The 17,342-nt window shown below is 42.3% G+C and overlaps 1 protein-coding gene across 1 annotated transcript in view; it reads left to right on the top strand.

Annotated features, from left to right (window-relative positions):
• Nucleotides 1-17,342, top strand: part of PCSK5 (proprotein convertase subtilisin/kexin type 5) — a 491,368-nt gene that overhangs the window by 139,699 nt on the left and 334,327 nt on the right. The window lies entirely within an intron of this gene.

Below are 17,342 nucleotides of genomic sequence, written 5' to 3'. Positions count from 1 at the left end.
CTGTACTCTTCAGAGCTACTGGGTAGGGAAAGTCTCCTCTCACTAGAAAATCTATCCCCTTTCTTTGGCCCAAATAGGAGTCTTTACCTACTTCCCCCCAGTTCTCCATCTGTGTTAAACTGTCCCCAGCTAAGGCTGAAATCAGACTCAGTCAAGGCAGAAATCTGACTGCTTCCTCAGCATGCAGCTCTCAACTCTTTCTCTGCTCAGCTGATGCTAACCAGTCAGATTGCTTGGAGCAGCCTGTCACTCAAGGCTCTCTGTTTCTCTGAAAAATTAGCCCTTCACAGTCCTTTACTCTGTTTGTACAGCACTTCAGAGCTCTTAAAAAGTGCAGTCCATCAAACCCTCTAAGAAATGCACTCTGTGTGCAACCAAGATGACTTACAGTAATGGGCATGATTTATGCCTCTTCTGTTTGGGGGAAGCCCACAATGTTGCTGCCTGCAGGATTTGTCAGGGTTTTACCCAGAAAGCCCAATCAGACAGGGCTTTTCTCTTAAAGGAGGCCCTCTGAGAAAGGTCTCTTTCTTCATTGGAACCATCCAAGTCAGCATCCGCCACCCCTCAAGACATTTCTATCCCTTTCATTAGTTACAGCAGCTGAACCTTGTTTGGGCCCGTCCTTGGTTCGCTCAGTTCCAGTGGTTCCATGCTTGGACAAACCCAATGAAATTAATAAGACTGGATTGACGGTGAATTAAACTGCAAAAGAACAGCACTCACCGTGATTAGTAAAACCTTAATGTATTCTGCCAAAAGTATACATGTACCCAATACATACATTACATTGAGTTAACAATTCTAATTTCCACGTTTTCACTATATATTTGAGGATCTTGCAACTATGTAATTTATTTTCTAACTGAAATCCTCAACAGTAATAAATTATAACAAAGTATTTATGGGGATTCTTCACAATCCAATATTTTAATATGCTATAGTTAACTCTATTGAATTGTACACAGTCTTCTTGAGAATGAATTCTCACTAACAATAAATTCTTAGATAAAATACTCCAGAGTTTTTCAGCTCTGTAAAAAGCATTCATAAAGACTCCAGCGACCCGACAGGTAGCCACGGATATCCTCCTGTTTCAGTTTCCTCTTTTTCACAAATTGCTATGATTTTACAACTGATAAAATAATACCATTGATAGTTTTAATATCTCTCTCATACAAATCAGAAATAGCTTATGAATCACTCACCCAATATTTTCTAGAGAAGTTACCAGACAAAAATACTAGAGAATTTCCTTCTGAACAGAACACGCCCTTCTCCTGCTGTAGATTCTTAGGTGAGGTTTAGCATACCTCTCCCCTGGCCAGAGACCTACTAACATGGGGCCCCATGCTACATAACTTCCATCTCACTGTGTGGAGAATACATTTTCAGATTTAACTTTCACACCCAAGGTGCACGACTAGTTCAGGCGAGAAAACCTTCAACCAGATATTCCTATTCTAGGAAATGGGTGTCATTTGAGAAGTAGGCTACTTCCTGGGTTCCCCCTCCTTTACCTCCCCTTTACCAGGAGTGCTGAGTATCTATTGTCATTAGCTCACAGAGGTCTATCTGTATCCTTGAGTAAGGTACATCTAGCAGCCATTTCTGCTTATCACAACCTCATAGCGGGTTCTCTTCTGTCCTTCCACAGGTTGTCTCAACACTCTTAAGAGACTGAGTACTGTTTTTCCCCTCTGCCAACCATTGTTCCCCAGTGGTCTCTCACACTCATTCTAGCCCAGCTCATGAAGCCCCACTTTGAGCCCTTGGCCTCTTGTGCTTTGACCATGCTTTCCAGGAAAGTAGTGTTTTTGGTTGCAATCTGCTGGGCAGATGAGTGCATTGGCAGCCCTTCAGGGTGTTTAATAAAATTATTTTTCTACTCCCAAGTTTATAGTTTCTCCCTAAGATAGTCTCCAAGTTCCACTTAGCCCAGGAAATTGTCTTACCGGTTTTCTTTCTTTCCCTTTCATCCAAAGCTGAGAAGGCCCTCCACTTGCTAGAATAATGCAGTTTATGGTTGACAAGGCTTTATTTGTCTGTTGCTTGGGTCTCAAGAAGGGACAGGGCCACTTCCCTCCAGTCCATATCTAGGTGGGTAGTTTCAGCAGTTCAGTCTTGCTATGCCACTGCTGACAAATCCCTCCCTCTGGATGTCAAGACCCACTCTACCTGGGCACAGAGCTCCTCGGCTGCCTTGACCACTGGTTGTTTTTGGTCCTGTATCACAGAAACAAGATGCTTCAGTCAGCTGTGCTGGCATTCCTCTAGCCCAAATGCATTTTGGATTGATTCAGGTTCATCTAGCAGGTATAATTTGCAGATCGCATTACACCATAAGTCTGAGAATAGATTCTGAATTAATATTTTTTTAAAAAAGACAGAAGTCATGAATAACTCTGTACAGGATCCTACCCCCACGCCTGTCTAGGAATGGGGGAAAAACTCCTATATTTTTACAATACAATAACAACAACAATACCCAGCTCTGGCACCTCCTCAGAGATACTCTCTTTTAAGGCTCAATGGTAGCGTGTAGCCCAGCTAGGCACAAGGAATCTAGGCTTAGAGTCCAGTTACTCATCAGCAGACAGTATTTATAAACAAGAGTAAAATTTATTTAGCACAGAACTTGCAATCAGAACTAGCAAGGGTTACAAAATAACAAAACTTATGGCCCTTGGCCCTAACTAGACATTAGAGGTATGCATAATTACCAAGACAGGAACAGTTATCCATGCAGCATAGTCCATAGTAAGAGTTCCATAGCTCCAAGGGATGTGGAGCAAGAAGTCCATCTCTGTAAGCATGCAGCCATGCTCAGCTCCAAAGCAACTCTTTGTCTCTCCCAGAGAGCACATGACAGAGACAAAGCATTTCAAGGATCAGTCCACAGAACAGCAGATAACAGGAACAGAAGGGCAAGAGAAAAGTGAGCTCCTCTCCCAAGGGTTCAGACAATTAACCCCAATCTCATTATGATCAGCCCTGGCCAGTAGCCAATCCATTGAGGAAGTGGATGTCCACCTTTTTGGGGTTGTCATGGCTACAACCTTTGAGTGGTCAGTGGTCTTGGAGGCCACACCTGCAGTTGTGGTCTCCACCCCACCCCAAGTCTCATTGTGTACGTGCATTTCTGACATGCTTCGACAGGCCACTTGGTTTATGGCAGGCAATTTGGTCATCCATCTGGCTTGCATAGGAAATTCACACCACAGAGGTCAGCTAGATACATTCTAAGAGAGAAACATGAGCCTACATAACATTCAAAGGGAGACATGAGGCCTATAGGAATTAATATTTCTATACAAACTCAATTCATGAGAAAAGATGAAGGGTCTCCACGCTGTTACCCTGCTTGTCTCCCCCCCCCAAGCCTGTGCCAAGCACACTGCTCCAATATGCCTAACTGATATTAGTAAGCGAAGCCCCTTCTCTTCTTTGCTTACATGCATTCAGTAGCCCACTCATCTTCATGTCACCACACACAGATCACAGCATGACAACAACATATCCAGCATAGAGAGGAACTATTACAATATGCTCTATGAACAGCCATTGCACAATCTGTTCTCCAGGTGCAAAATAAGACCAGTTATGCTCAACAGCCTTTTTGCTTCCATAAGTTTTGAAACTCCCCCCCACACACAGTTTTAAAATAGAAAAATAAATCCTTTTGGGGGGGGTTGTTTGGTTTTTCTCTAGCCAATAGGGGACTTTGCAAAGTAAAAAGAAGGGCCCCTTCATATTGATTTCTTAATTCACTTCTCTGTTCATATAAAGTGTTATGATGTGATTTGTTTCCTTTGTTTGGCAACTAGAATATTTTCAAGACATGTACCTTAACAATAAATAATAATTAAAAGTTAAATTAACTCTTTTTATAGCACATGACTTTAAACAGTTATCCCTTTGAGAAAGGTTGAGATGAATACTGAACAGTAGGGATGGCACAGACACGAATACTGAACCAAAATCCGGGCTTAACATCACCTTTTGGGGGGCTCAGACCGGCTCGAAGGTCACGTGTTCGGCTACTTTTGCCAGAGAAACCCCACCCCCGCCATTTACACCAAAAAGTGGGTGTGGGTGGGATTTTTCGGCTGTCGAGGGACCAATGCCAGGCACCTGAGGCTGACAGGCATCTCCGATTTCCAATCAGAGATGTCCATTCTTCTCCCTCGGAATGGGAGTAGTGTGTGTACATATTCCCAGGCAGTGCATGGCCGTTCTTTTTTTCGTGTTGCGGTCTCTTGCTGTGCAGTGCTCCTTTTGCGCGTGGAAAATATCTCATGGTGGGCCTGGGGTGGGGGGAAAATTTACTGGGGTCGCTGGCTGGGTGGAGAAACCAGCTGGATCTCCTGGCGATGATGCCAATCTCCAGATGAAAAACATCCTTCCCTTCCCTCTTCTCTCTATTTCCCCCCTTTCTGTGTTTCTCCACTGCAATGCCTGGTCGCTGCCTGCCTTTTCTCTCTTCCCTGCGAGGGGTGGGAAACTGGGCTTGAATTCTTTTGCTTTCACAACACGTTTTTGGTTTGACTTCGGGGTTGCCTGTTTCCTTGGCAAGTCAAGCAGCAGAGTCACCCCACCCCTTCTGTGGGTTCTGCAAGTGGCTGTTTTCTGTGCCCGCTGCCGGTCGGGTTTGACTTTTCTGCTCATGGCAAAGGGACACCCACTCTCTCCTGACCAGTTGGCAACCAACCATCCAATCACTCTCGGGGGGGGGATTGGTGACTACCCTTAGCACTGGCTGTGAATCTTTTCTTCTTTCTGCACCCTGCCTTCCTGGGTGGGTAAAGTCTCTCACCTCAGAGTTCTCCCGCCTCCCAGGGTTGCTGAAGTCCCTCAACTCAGAGTTCCTTTTCTCTCTCTCTCCCCTGCTTTGCCCCTCAGCGATCAAGTCTCCAACCACTTTCTGGGGTGTGGAGCTGGCACTGGCAAAGCCCCCTGGGCACAGGCTGTGGGTCTTCTCCCCTTTCTGAACCCTGCCTCTCTGGGTTGCTTCTCTCCTCCTCCCCTTTTCCCTCAGCGACCAAGTCTCAAACCACCTTCTGGGGTGCAGAGCTGGCAAAGACCCCTGGGAACAGGCTGTGGGTCTGAGGAATGTAAAGCTATTATAAAGGTTTTTCCAGATTGCAATCTGGCAACCCTATGATTGTTCCTCTCTTCAGATCCATTTCAGTCATCTTTTCAATACTGCCAGAAATTGCTTATCTGTATGTATTGACTGTATTCATAGCATTTTGCCTAGAAAACAACTGAGAGTGACTACATTTTGCCTTTTCGGTACAACATGAAAAAGGCAGCCAGCCAATAAAAATAAGGATTTTGAGCTTGCTGAGGAAGCAAAAAGTTCAGGCAAGGACAGTCTGCTGACATCACTAAGGAGAGAGGACTCTTCTGGCAGGGATTCAAACCCTTTCAAGGAAAGAGGATTTATAATCTCACACCCGTTTGACATGCCTAAGGTACGTGGCTTGTCTGAGCCAAGCAGCAAAAATTCTGAGTCATTTCCCTCAATAAGCTGGCTCCAGGCTATTTTTGTCTGCAGTTTAGTCAACTGACTGGAGAAAAAAATGACTGGGCCTTTAATACAGGGGTGTCGAACTCATTTGTTACAAGGGCTGGATCTGACATAAATGGGACTTTGTGGGTCCAGGCCATGTGTATCATAAAATGTAATGCCAGGTATCAGAGATATAAACTTTATAAAAGATAGAAACATAAAGATACTATTTTTTAAACTTAAAATACAAATATGCTTAAAACTCTTGCAATAGTTTTGGTTATTTAACAGTCTTTGATAACTGACACCTACCAAACCCCCCCATGCCTGCTTAAAATGGAAAGGTGGGGGAATAGTAGGGTGTGGTGATGCAATTTTGAAAATAAAACATCAAGAAAAAGCACAAAGATCACAGCAGAAACTAAAAATATAAACTAAAAATTGAGCCTAGAAACATAAAATGGCTGGGCATTGCAAGCTTCTCCCCTCCCCCCCAGGTCTACTCAGAGTGGCATTGGCTCTCCAGTGTAATGTCCCCCTTTGGCTGTGTTTTCCCAGGTTAGAGTACTCATTCAGGCATCTTCTTTGCTGATCCAGTCAGCAGAGACAAGCTGGCTCAAAACATCAACCCTGTATTTGCAGGGAGACAATTCCAGCAAGCAATAGTTTCAACTATACAAACACTGGAAAGTGAAACTTTTTGAGCTCTACTCCATTGAAATACATTGCAGTGCAGACAAAGTTGCAAAGGAAATGAGGAATGGATTTCCCATTAAGGTCTCTGGGCCCAGATAGACTACTCTGGGACTGGAATGACAGCTACCAGAGTGAAATTACACTCCCTGGGATTAGCGGAAGAATTCTGGGATTGGAATGAGGGCCCCCAGAGTGGAATTCCATTACCAGAACACTGCTGCTACTTCCAGGGGCTGTCCTTCCACTCTGTGCCCTGTCATTCCATTCCCAGAACACAGATTCTATTGCTAGGGACTGTTATTCTACTCTGGGGGCTATCATTCCAGTCCCAGAGCACTGTTTCTATTGCTGGAAACAATCCCAGAGTAGTCTATCTGGGTGCAGAGACCTTAATGGGAAAAATCCATTCTGTATTTTCTTTGTAACTTTGCAAGCCCAGAAGAGCTTCCTGTTGAAGCAGGCAAAGACAAGACGAAGGGAGCTGGGAACTTCGACAGCCCCAAGCTTTAAAGGGTGAGGAGAGGAGGGGGAGGGGGGAAGAGCAGTGTGCCTGATTAAAGCCATTGGTGGGCCACTTCCAGCCCATGGGCCTGAAGTTTGACATCCCTGCTTTAATAGATACTTAATGGGATGTTATTTACCAGGTAATGCTATTTATCTACACCCCACAATGAACTCCAGCTGCCCATTTCTACACATTAAGCCTCTATTAAAGGGTAGGCATTATTGTCCAGGCCTGTTGGCAACCCTACTGCAGTTAGAGACCTAAGCAAATGGATGTATTTGTATGAAAATATATATACCTAGAGAGCAATCCTAAGCAGAAGTCTAATAATTTTATTCAGTTTGCTTTATCCCAGGAAAGAGTTCTAGGACAGTAGCTTTGTTTCATGATAAGATGAGGGAAGTAGGACCTATGAATGGTTGACCATTAGTTGGTATGGGAGATTTCCTTACAGTCATTTTCACAGTAAGAAATGTAGAGGTCAGAAAAGTTTTTTTACTTACCCTCCTCCTTACCACAGCTCTCCTCCATATGATAGTATACTGGTTGTCCGTCACAGCCATACTTGTGTGATGCATTTTAAGTAGTGTCATACACTAGTATTCATCAGTTGTAAAGTGTCACAAGTGTCATTTATGTCAGAAGTGTTCAGCCTCCATTTGTTGCAAATAGCTATTTTTTTCCTGTGAGGACAGGGGGTCTGTAGAGAGCCAGTGTAGTGTAGTGTAGTGGTGGACTAGTATCTGGGAGTCCCAGGTTTGAATCTCCACTTGTGCCATGGAAGCTCACCTTTGGCCACTCACACTCTCTCAGCCTAAGCTACCTTGCAAGGTTGTTGGGAGGATACAATGGAGGAGAGGAGAACAATGTAACAGCTTCTGGACCTTTGAGAATACTCTTGCTATACTAGTACTTTGTGTGGCCTCCTAGTCATAGCATGGAAGAGTTGTGTGCACATGCTTAGAGAAATTCACAGTAGGCCCGGTTTATTTATTTATGAAATTTATATTCCACTTTTCTGCCTCCACAAAGGCCACCAAGGCAGCTAACATATTAAATCATACATAATAAAATAACATTTTAAAACCAGTTAAATCCAACCACCACACACAAAAACACACATCATTAAAACAAAAACAGAGCTAAAATACATATAAAACATTAAAACAACAATTAAAACATAGGGCAGGAAGGAGGAATCACTGAGAGAATGCCAAACAAAAATAAAAGTGCTTACCTGCTTTTGGGAAGACAACAACAGAAGGGGACAGATAAAACTCCTGGGGGAGGGAGCTCCAGAGTTTTGGTGCCATGACCAAGAAGGCCACCTCCTGGGTTGCTACCTGCCTAATCTCAGAAGATGGGGTCACCTGAAGCAGGGTAGGTTTCAGTAATTTGTACAAGATCATCAGTGCAGTCCTAAATCCTCCACTTGCAGCTGTCCATGTTTCTTGAAGAAAAATCATCTCAGATTGGCTTAAATAGGAACAAAAATCATGATCCATTTTCTTACTTCCCCATCCAGCTATGTTCCAGGATAGCAGTTTCAGGATTAAAGACTGGGGCTTCGTTGACAGTCAATCAATTTCTAACAACTGTTCAAAAGAATTGTTTGTGTAAAAATGAATACAGCTGTTGTTATGGTTTAGACCAGGGCTTGTTCCTGGGGAAGACTGGCTATGATTAGAGACACTAGGCTGCATGGGGTTGGTCATTCCAGGAACCAATGGAGGATGAATTTCTACCTCCACATCCATCAACTGGTTTGTTGGACCAACTGGATTCTGTGGGGAAGAAGGAAGTAAAGTCATATTAACTAAATCTTGAGATGGCGTTGGAATCGGCTGCTCCTCACCCTCGTTTTGATTTGACAGGAGGCATGTTCTCAGTTCCTCCAATCTGGCAGTGATTGATTGTTGTTCATGTGTTGTCAGGTTTTTGTAAGAAGCTAGGAGATCTTCTTCCAGGGTGAAGTGTCCCACAGGGTACTCACCCAGGGAATGAGGGGTCTCAGCAGGTTCTGTCTAGTTGGTCAGGTCATTTGACCCAGTCTTTTTTAATGTGTTGCAATTAACACTGGTAGAATTAGAGGCACCATTGGGGAAGGTTGTTGACCTAGTCAGTGCAGCTGTAGAAGATGGAGCAAGTATTGGGGCAACTATAGTATTCTGAAATACTCTTACAGGAAAAACTTATTTGGATTTAAGAAAGGGTTTCTTACTCAGTAGAAGCTGCGGAATTTTAGGGCAGTCAAAGGATAGCAAGATCTTTAGTGCTTGGTTGGAATTATTCAGATGCTCCACCGATGTCAGATCAACCTGCTTGATCATCAGGAGGGACTTTAAATGCCTCACCGCAAGGAGATTTGTATGCCAAGATGGCCGTTGAAATCACAAATTGTTAAACGTATTTTATGAGGCTGTAACATCAAGTGCCAGGAAGAGGCTGACCCTGATTTAAAGCTGGAGCTAGGGGTGGTATCCTGAGAAGAGCAAGTCAAGGAGAGGGCTGCTGGAGTGTAAGAGTTTTCCTCCTCTGCTGTTTTTTTGTGGCTCTGACTCAGACAGATTAAGTGGTCCAATTTAGAATGCAAGGAAGTTAGATTACTGCAGATAAGCTCCATAGTTCTCGCCATAAGACAGCAAAAATCAGCCAATGAGCAGGTAGAAGCTTTTTTTGTTGTTCAGTCGCACAGTCGAGTCCGACTCTTCGTGACCCCATGGACCAGCTCCCGCCAGGCCCTCCTGTCTTCCGCTGTCCTCTGAAGTTGGCTCAATTTCATGTTCGTTGCGTCGCTGACACTGTCCAACCATCTCATCCTTTGCCGTCCCCGTCTTCTCTGACCTTCAGTCTTTCCCAGCATCAGGGTCTTCTCCAGTGAGTGCTCCCTTCTCATTTGGTGGCCAAAGTATTTGAGCTTCATTTTCATTATCTGGCCTTCCAGGGAACAGTCAGGGTTGATTTCTTTTAGGATTGACTGATTTGATCTTCTTGCAGTCCAAGGGACTCTCAAGAGTCTTCTCCAGCACCATAGTTCAAAAGAATCTATTCTTCGGCACTCGGCCTTCCTTATAGTCCAACTCTCGCAGCCATACATGACTACTGGGAATACCATTGCTTTGACCATGCGGACTTTTGTTGGCAGGGAGATGTCTCTACTTTTTATCATGCTGTTTAGGTTCGCCATTGCTTTTCTCCCAAGGAGCAGGCGTCTTTTAATTTCATGGCCGCTGTCACAGTCTGCGGTGATCTGGGATCCCAGGAACGTGAAGTCTGTCACCACTTCCACGACTTCCCCTTCTATTTGCCAAGGAGTGATGGGGCCGGATGCCATGATCTTAGTTTTTTTGATGTTGAGCTTCAAGCCCACTTTTGCACTCTCCTCTTTTACTCTGAGCAGGAAGCTCTTTAGGTCCTCTTCACTTTCTGCCATTAGAGTGGTATCGTCTGCATATCTGAGGTTGTTGATCTTTTACAGAGTCATTTATGTGATGAATCCTTGCTAGTTGGACTCTCTCAGGCCCCAAGGGGTTCAAGTTGTAACCAAGATCCCCATTACTGCATCCACTCCTTTCATTATGGAGCTCATGAGGTTCAGCATTTGAAGCACTAGTTTCATGAAAAAAGTTAGGAAGGTTTGCCAAAACAGAAAATCTGTTACTAGTGGATACTTGAGTGGGAAAGTAGTCTCCAGTCTTCGATTGCTTAGGCGGAGGTGGAGAGAATTCTTCCGGTTCCCTTGGGCGCTTAAGTGGGCCCATTGTGAGCTTACTTGCAGGTTAGATTGATTACTGAGATTGGAGCAGGCGTGCCCCTTGATGGGTACTGAAAAGAACTGGGTGAGAAATATTTAAGACCTCCCAAAGATTAAAATGCCAAGCAGGAAGCACATATAATAAAGTAGTCTTAATAAGAAGGGGTCTGGGGGCTGCTTTCACTCCCAATACTCAGTTCTCAATTTTGCTCAACTTTTGGCAGCAGCCAACAAGTCGTTTCAAGTTATTAAAAATTCTTATATACTCTTAGCGAGGACCAATCAGCTGTAATGTCCGGTGAATGTCTGAAACTGTTTCTCTGTTTCTCTAGAAATTGGAGACAGTGAAGTTTTCTGCCTGAATTAGCTTGCTGTGTGAGATATCTCTTGTGGGAGAAGCCTCCGAGGAAAACAATGAATTGGCAGAATGCTTAAGAAGTCCTTACAGCAAGCTAAACAAACGTCTTGTTCTTGATAAACTAGATAAACTATACGGTAAATGCTATTGCCAAGGAGACAGAATAAAATCTTATATAAAAAAAACCCCTTAAGGTCCTTGGAGCTCCACAGTAAGTGTCTGTGCCATTTGCCACCCAACCGAAAGTTGGTCTTTTGCATCAACTAGAGGTTGTAGTGTTTTAGATTATATATTAATCCCTATATCCTTCAAAAATAATCTAGAGCAGTTCTATATTGATACCCACAGTGAGAGCGACCATTTCCCTATAATCCTCTAAATTACCCCTCAGATACATCTTGAACCTGATTTAGCCCCTACAGCTAATGACTTATCCTTTGAGTTCCTCCCTAGATTTATTTGGTCATGTAACCACACTGAGAGAGTCCAGCTATTAGCCACTGAGCAGGTGATTATCAACTTGCGTTCCTTCATTATGACTTCTTCAAACCCCACTGAAGCGGTATCTTCATATGATTAAGTCTCCAGTTTTATTTCCCTACTTAACCCTGTTCCCGTTTTGGTCTCTAAACATAAACCCAAACATAATGCATGGTACAATAGAGGATGTTTATTTCTGAAGTCCACTCTTTGTTCCATTTATCACTGTTACCGGAGCCAGGAAAAGTCTTCCTTACCGAAGGAATACTTTACTGTTAAAAAACAGCTGTCAGACTTAGTCAAAGCCAAGAAGCTCCAGTTTGCCAGGGACCAGTGGGAACTATTGATCAGGGCATCCAGGTCAAACGACAGTGAGAAATTTTGGGCCTTAATTTCAGGCACTTCTCGGGGGAAATTAATTTCATCACCATCAATTTCCTCCCATACCTGGTTTTCATATTTTAAACCTTTTTAATGAAAATGGTGCAAATTTTTCCATACCCACTGAATCCAAGGCCCCGAGACCCCCAAGTGGCCGTGTCCCCTGAGAATATTATTACCTTGTTTACATGCCTTAAACCAAAAAAAGCCCCTGGCCCTGATGCAGTTCCCCCAGAACTATTGAAGTCTCACCCAGAATGGTGGGCCCCTCCTTTGGTTGCTTTATTTACCTTGATAAATAACACTGGAATAATGCCAAAGTCATGGACAAATGCAATCATTGTCCCCATTTTTAAAAAGGGTGATTCTTCCTCTCCCAAAAATTATAGACCGATTATTCTGTTATCAGTAGTTGGCACACTTTATGCCAAACATCTTTTAATTAAACTAGATGGGTGGATGTCTGACCATAATATCCTAGGACCAGAACAAATAGGGTTTCGTTGGAGTAAATCCACTCTGGACCACTGTGCAGTATTATCACACACAGTGGGAAACCAGGCAATAAGCTTTTTGCTGCCTTTTTAGATCTTAAGGTGGTGTTTGATTCAATCCTAAAATACCTCTTATGGGATAAAATGTCTAGAATAAATATAGATCCCAGATTGCTTTTTTTTAAAATAAAAAACTATATTCACATACCAGTTGTCAGGTTAAATTTAATCTACAGGGGACTCTAACCCCTAAAATCCGTAAAGGTGTAAAACAGGGTTGCATACTTGCCCCTTCACTCTTTAATTTGTTTTTAAATGACCTGGCTCCATCATTGTTTGAAATTGACGGACATGTCCCTAAAATTGGCCTACGTCATATTCCAGTTCTTTTATACACAGATGATGCTGCCTTACTCTCATGTTCATGAATCGGACTGAGGCATCTTCTACACCAGTGTTTAACCTACTGTAATAACAACAGGTTAACTTTGAATTATGGGGAAACAAAGATCTTAGTATTTCCCTTATCTGGGAAACAGTCCTCATGTACAATTAAGGGAAATCCCATTGAGCAGGTCAAATCATTCAAATACTTAGGGGTCAATTTCTACTACAATGGGAGCTGGGCTACTCATTGCAAATGTGCTACTACTCTAGCAAGAAACAGTGCTGAGGCCATTGCCCACTTTTTCTACATGAGAGGCAATAGATATGTCCCAATGGCCTTAAAAGTCTTCAACGCAAAAGTCTTCAACACAATTCCTATATGGCGCTCCCATTTGGATAAGTGCAATTAACCAATCAGCAGAGGGTTTACAATCCTTTTTTTTACGGAAAATCCTTGTACTTCCTAATTGTGTCCCATATGCTGCGATGTGTCTTGAAACTGGTCAGATGTGCCTGGAAACTCGGGCCTGGCTTTTGACCATCAAATTTTGGTTGCACCTTCTGTTTAATCCCGACCCAAATTCTTTCACCTTTTTAATGCTGACAGATCATTGTGAACCTAATTGGCTGAAATTAGTCCAAAAAATATTAGGTCCTTAGGAATACCTTTAGATCTACTTTGTTTAACATCTGCCTCCACAATATTTCATACAATCAAAGGCTGGCTTTTAGATATTCTACTTCAGTGCTTGACTGAGGCAGCTAGGAAATCTTGTTCTCCAATTCATCTGGGATTACCTCAGACACTGCGCCAGACAGCTACTTATTTTTGCTCTTTAACTGACCCCCATCAAAGAAGGGCATTTATGTTAGCCAGATTTAACATATTGCCATCGGCTATCTTCTCTGGAAGATGCCATAAAATCTTTTATGAACTTAGACAATGCCCTTGTAGTCAGGGTGCCATCGAATCTGTTTCCCATGTTCTTTTAAATTGCCCATTTTATACTAAGACCTGGAATAAATTTCTTTTTACATGGTGTGGTTTCCCTGAGAGTGTCAAAGTCCAGTTGCTACTCTTGGGGTAAAATTCTTCTATAACTTTTAATGTTGCCTGTTTTCTTCAATCTGCAATTCAAATCAGGGAAACTATAAACTGATCAGGTTTTTTTTCTTGCTGTTTGTTTGTCTAACAGCCACATTTTTAATGTATTTCTAAATTTTAATGTACTTTTATCTCTGATATGCCAATAAAGGTTGTCTGTCTGTTTGTCACTTGCATCTGCTGGATGACTTTGGGCAAGCCATAGTTCTGTCAGAGCTGTTCTCTCAAGGACAGTTCTAGAAAGTGCTCTCACAGCCCCACCTACCTCACAGGATGTCTGTTGTGGGGAGGGGAAAGGAAAGGAGTTTGTAAACTGCTTTGAGACTCCGAGTGAAGGGCGGAGTATAAATCCAATCTCCTCCTCTTCCTCCTCCTCCTCCTCCTAATCAGATTTAAGATGGAGGGAGAAGAGTGTAACTCTACTTAGCCTTTCACTGTTAGTGACTGCATTGAAATTTATTGAACTAAAAATTTGGCTGAAGAATGCCATTATACGAAGACGGCAGGATGCTGGGAAGGGAAGGATAAATCACCTCCTTTGTTGGTCACCATTTTGAATATCGGGTTTATAATTTTGGATATATATAATAAATCACTATCAAATGATTCTTTAATTGACTCACAATGAAGTTTTTATTTAAAGGTGGCCCAGCATTGTTGCTTACCTGTAGACTGAGTGTAAACTAGAAATAAGGGTTTCCTGAACTTCTGTCTTATTTCTAGCAGCCATTTGTTGTGTGACCTTGACAGCATCTTTTGTATTTGGTAAAAATAGCTCAAAGTAATGTCCTTACTCCACAAGAGTTTGCAGTGTGCTAATATCATTATATTCAATGAACATTCATTCATTTTCACTTGTTTCAGAGTGGAAACATGTTGCTTCTTATTGGGTAGTCTCCAGTTTTTTTAAAAAAATATATAATATACTTTATTAGAAGTTGTCTTTGCAAACAGGCACTCAATTTATATATTTGCTTTTATTCTTTGGTCTGAAATGTTTAGAAACTTGGAAATTTAATGTAGAATTTTGTAAAGACAACTTTAGTTTACCTGGACCTGGATGGCCTAGGCTAGCACAATCTCTTCTAATCTCAGAAGCTAAGCAGGGTCTGTCTTGAGTACTTGAATGGGGAACTACCAAGGAAGTTCAGGGTTGCTACACAGAGACAGGCAGTGGCAAACAACCTCTTTTAATCTCTTCCCTTGAAAACCTATAGGATCACCATAAGTCAGCTATGACTTGACATTACTTTCCCCCAATTTCATTGTGTGTGACCATTAATAAATGTCGGGCGGAGTATATGGGCGCGATCACGAGGACACATCTTGCAAGCGTAGCACAACCATTGCCAACCCATAGCATCCACCCAAACATCCGGATATAAAAAATTCCCGTGAAAGCCTACTAGCAAACGGTTTGCTACAGGCCGTTGACAGAATACCTACGTGTGATCGCTCAAGCACGCTCTTGACGCATGCCAAAAACACCTGCCGACAAACAAAACCCCACTTTGCTGCGGCGTCGGCGTCTGATTGCGTTCTGGCACGTTAAATTGCGCTGGCGCGAAAAGTCACATCTCCCTCCTGTGTTATCTGGTCCGTGTGACTGGTGCCCTTACATATCTAGAAGGAAACAACAACAAGGACCCAGCAACCCTAGAGAGTAGAACAATACAAAAAAGTTGCCGAACAAGTTCAATATACTTATGCAAAATATTAGTAATTTAATACATATTCTTTTTGTTTCAGTAGCTGCACATCCAGAGACCGAAGTCCCAACAAGACTAACTTGCTCGAGATTTTAGCTGTTCGTTTCGACCAAAGTCTTTGTCACATCTCAGTTTGTAGTCATTCTTTCTGTTCACAAAGTCAATTCACAAGTGGCTGAACACAGCTCCCAACACAGCTCCCAACTCCCAACTGATATTAGAAAAGACTTTGGTCGAAACGAACAGCTAAAATCTCGAGCAAGTTAGTCTTGTTGGGACTTCGGTCTCTGGATGTGCAGCTACTGAAACAAAAAGAATATGTATTAAATTACTAATATTTTGCATAAGTATATTGAACTTGTTCGGCAACTTTTTTGTATTGTTCTGCCCTTACATATCCTTCAGTAGGATATGAGAGATAACCATCTGCCTGCCATTCCTCAGTGCCTTCATGAACAAAACAGTTTTGCCGACTTTATGGAACACTGTTGCAAATGATGATGTTCCCTTGACTTCCTTAGTTAGGCCATTTTGAAGAATGTAAGGTATAACTATAAAGGAAGATGATTGTACTGAAAAAGAGCAGACTCGAGATTTAAATGTCAGTAGCAGTTTATGTGCAAATCTAAGTTGACAGGAGAGTTTATACAGGGGGAAGAGGTATTTCAAGAAGGTGAGTCTACAACAATGTTGGCCTTTACAGGACTTTGAACTGAGCCCTGAAATGCACTGGAAACGAATGTAGTTGTTTCAAAACAGGCATCATGTGCACAAAACAGCCTACTCTTGTAAAAATACCACATGAAACCTGACGATTGCTGTTAAATAAGTACTAAGTTTGCTCTGTATGAACTCTCTGCAGTCAAGGCAGGCTCTGTTTATATGATTGATTACAACAGGAATACAGGTAACTGACTTGGGCTGAGGTCACTATACCCAAAGCAATAGTCCCATTTACATTACTTTTTGAGCCCATTGTAATGTGGAGAAAAGTAAGCCAGAGTTCACCAAAACTCATAACTATGGCAAGATTAACTGCTCTGAAATAGAAGTGAAACTATTCTATTTCACATTGTACAAATGTCTTATTTAACTAGCACAGCCTTACAGATTGGGATTTCTGAGTAAACCAAAAATGAGAAAGGTCAGAGAAGTCTTGGTAATCAAATTGTTGTGCAGATGTTTCATTTCAGGAGATTGTAGACAGGGATGAATGAATGGAGTCTTGTTGGAGCAAAATACAGTCTTTTTTCACTTATCTTCCACCTTTACACATTCCAAAATGCTAATACATTATATAGAAATTGTGAGTACAAGCGGGAAGGAAAGGAAAGTGAAGGAACACTGAGAGCTGTCCTTGTGAGAATGTGTTGCTATGATACTAGTTCTAAGAATTTATTTGTCCTCTTTCCTACTCATTCTTGCTGAGCCCAGGGGAGCTGGAGCAAATCACCACTACTGAGGGTCTGAATAGGGTACGCATTAAAAGAATTCATTCTCTCTGTTGTGCAGAGAGATGAGGTGGGGCCTCATGAATGCTCAAATGTCAATTTCATTTATTTATAAATTGGTCTGCTTCTTACCAAATAAAGATATGTATATAAGAGAGATCAGATCAATTGTTACTTAACATAATTCTTCATTCTTCAACAAATGACGCCTCAGTCTTTTGTCATTTTAGTTAGCTGCAATTCAAAAAGCACCTTAAGCTGCCAGTATTTAAGAGGATTGTTTTGGTTACAGGTTCTTAGCTGCAGTTCATCTCCTGCTGATGCTGCACTAAACATGCCAAGAACCCCCTTTTTTGTAGATATAAAAGAATCTGGATGTTTCCAGACAGCTATTCCAAAAATTGTACAGTATGTAACCCTGTCTCCCCCCACCTTGTGTTTCTGTGGCACTTTGTCAACATTTGTTCTTGTGCAGTTGGCTAGGCTGAAAAATAGAAATGCATTTTT

This window comes from Gekko japonicus, unplaced genomic scaffold, assembly GCF_001447785.1.
Source record: "Gekko japonicus isolate JY-2015 unplaced genomic scaffold, Gekko_japonicus_V1.1 scaffold325, whole genome shotgun sequence".
Lineage (NCBI taxonomy): Eukaryota > Metazoa > Chordata > Lepidosauria > Squamata > Gekkonidae > Gekko > Gekko japonicus.
This window is presented reverse-complemented; position numbering and strand designations above follow the sequence as displayed.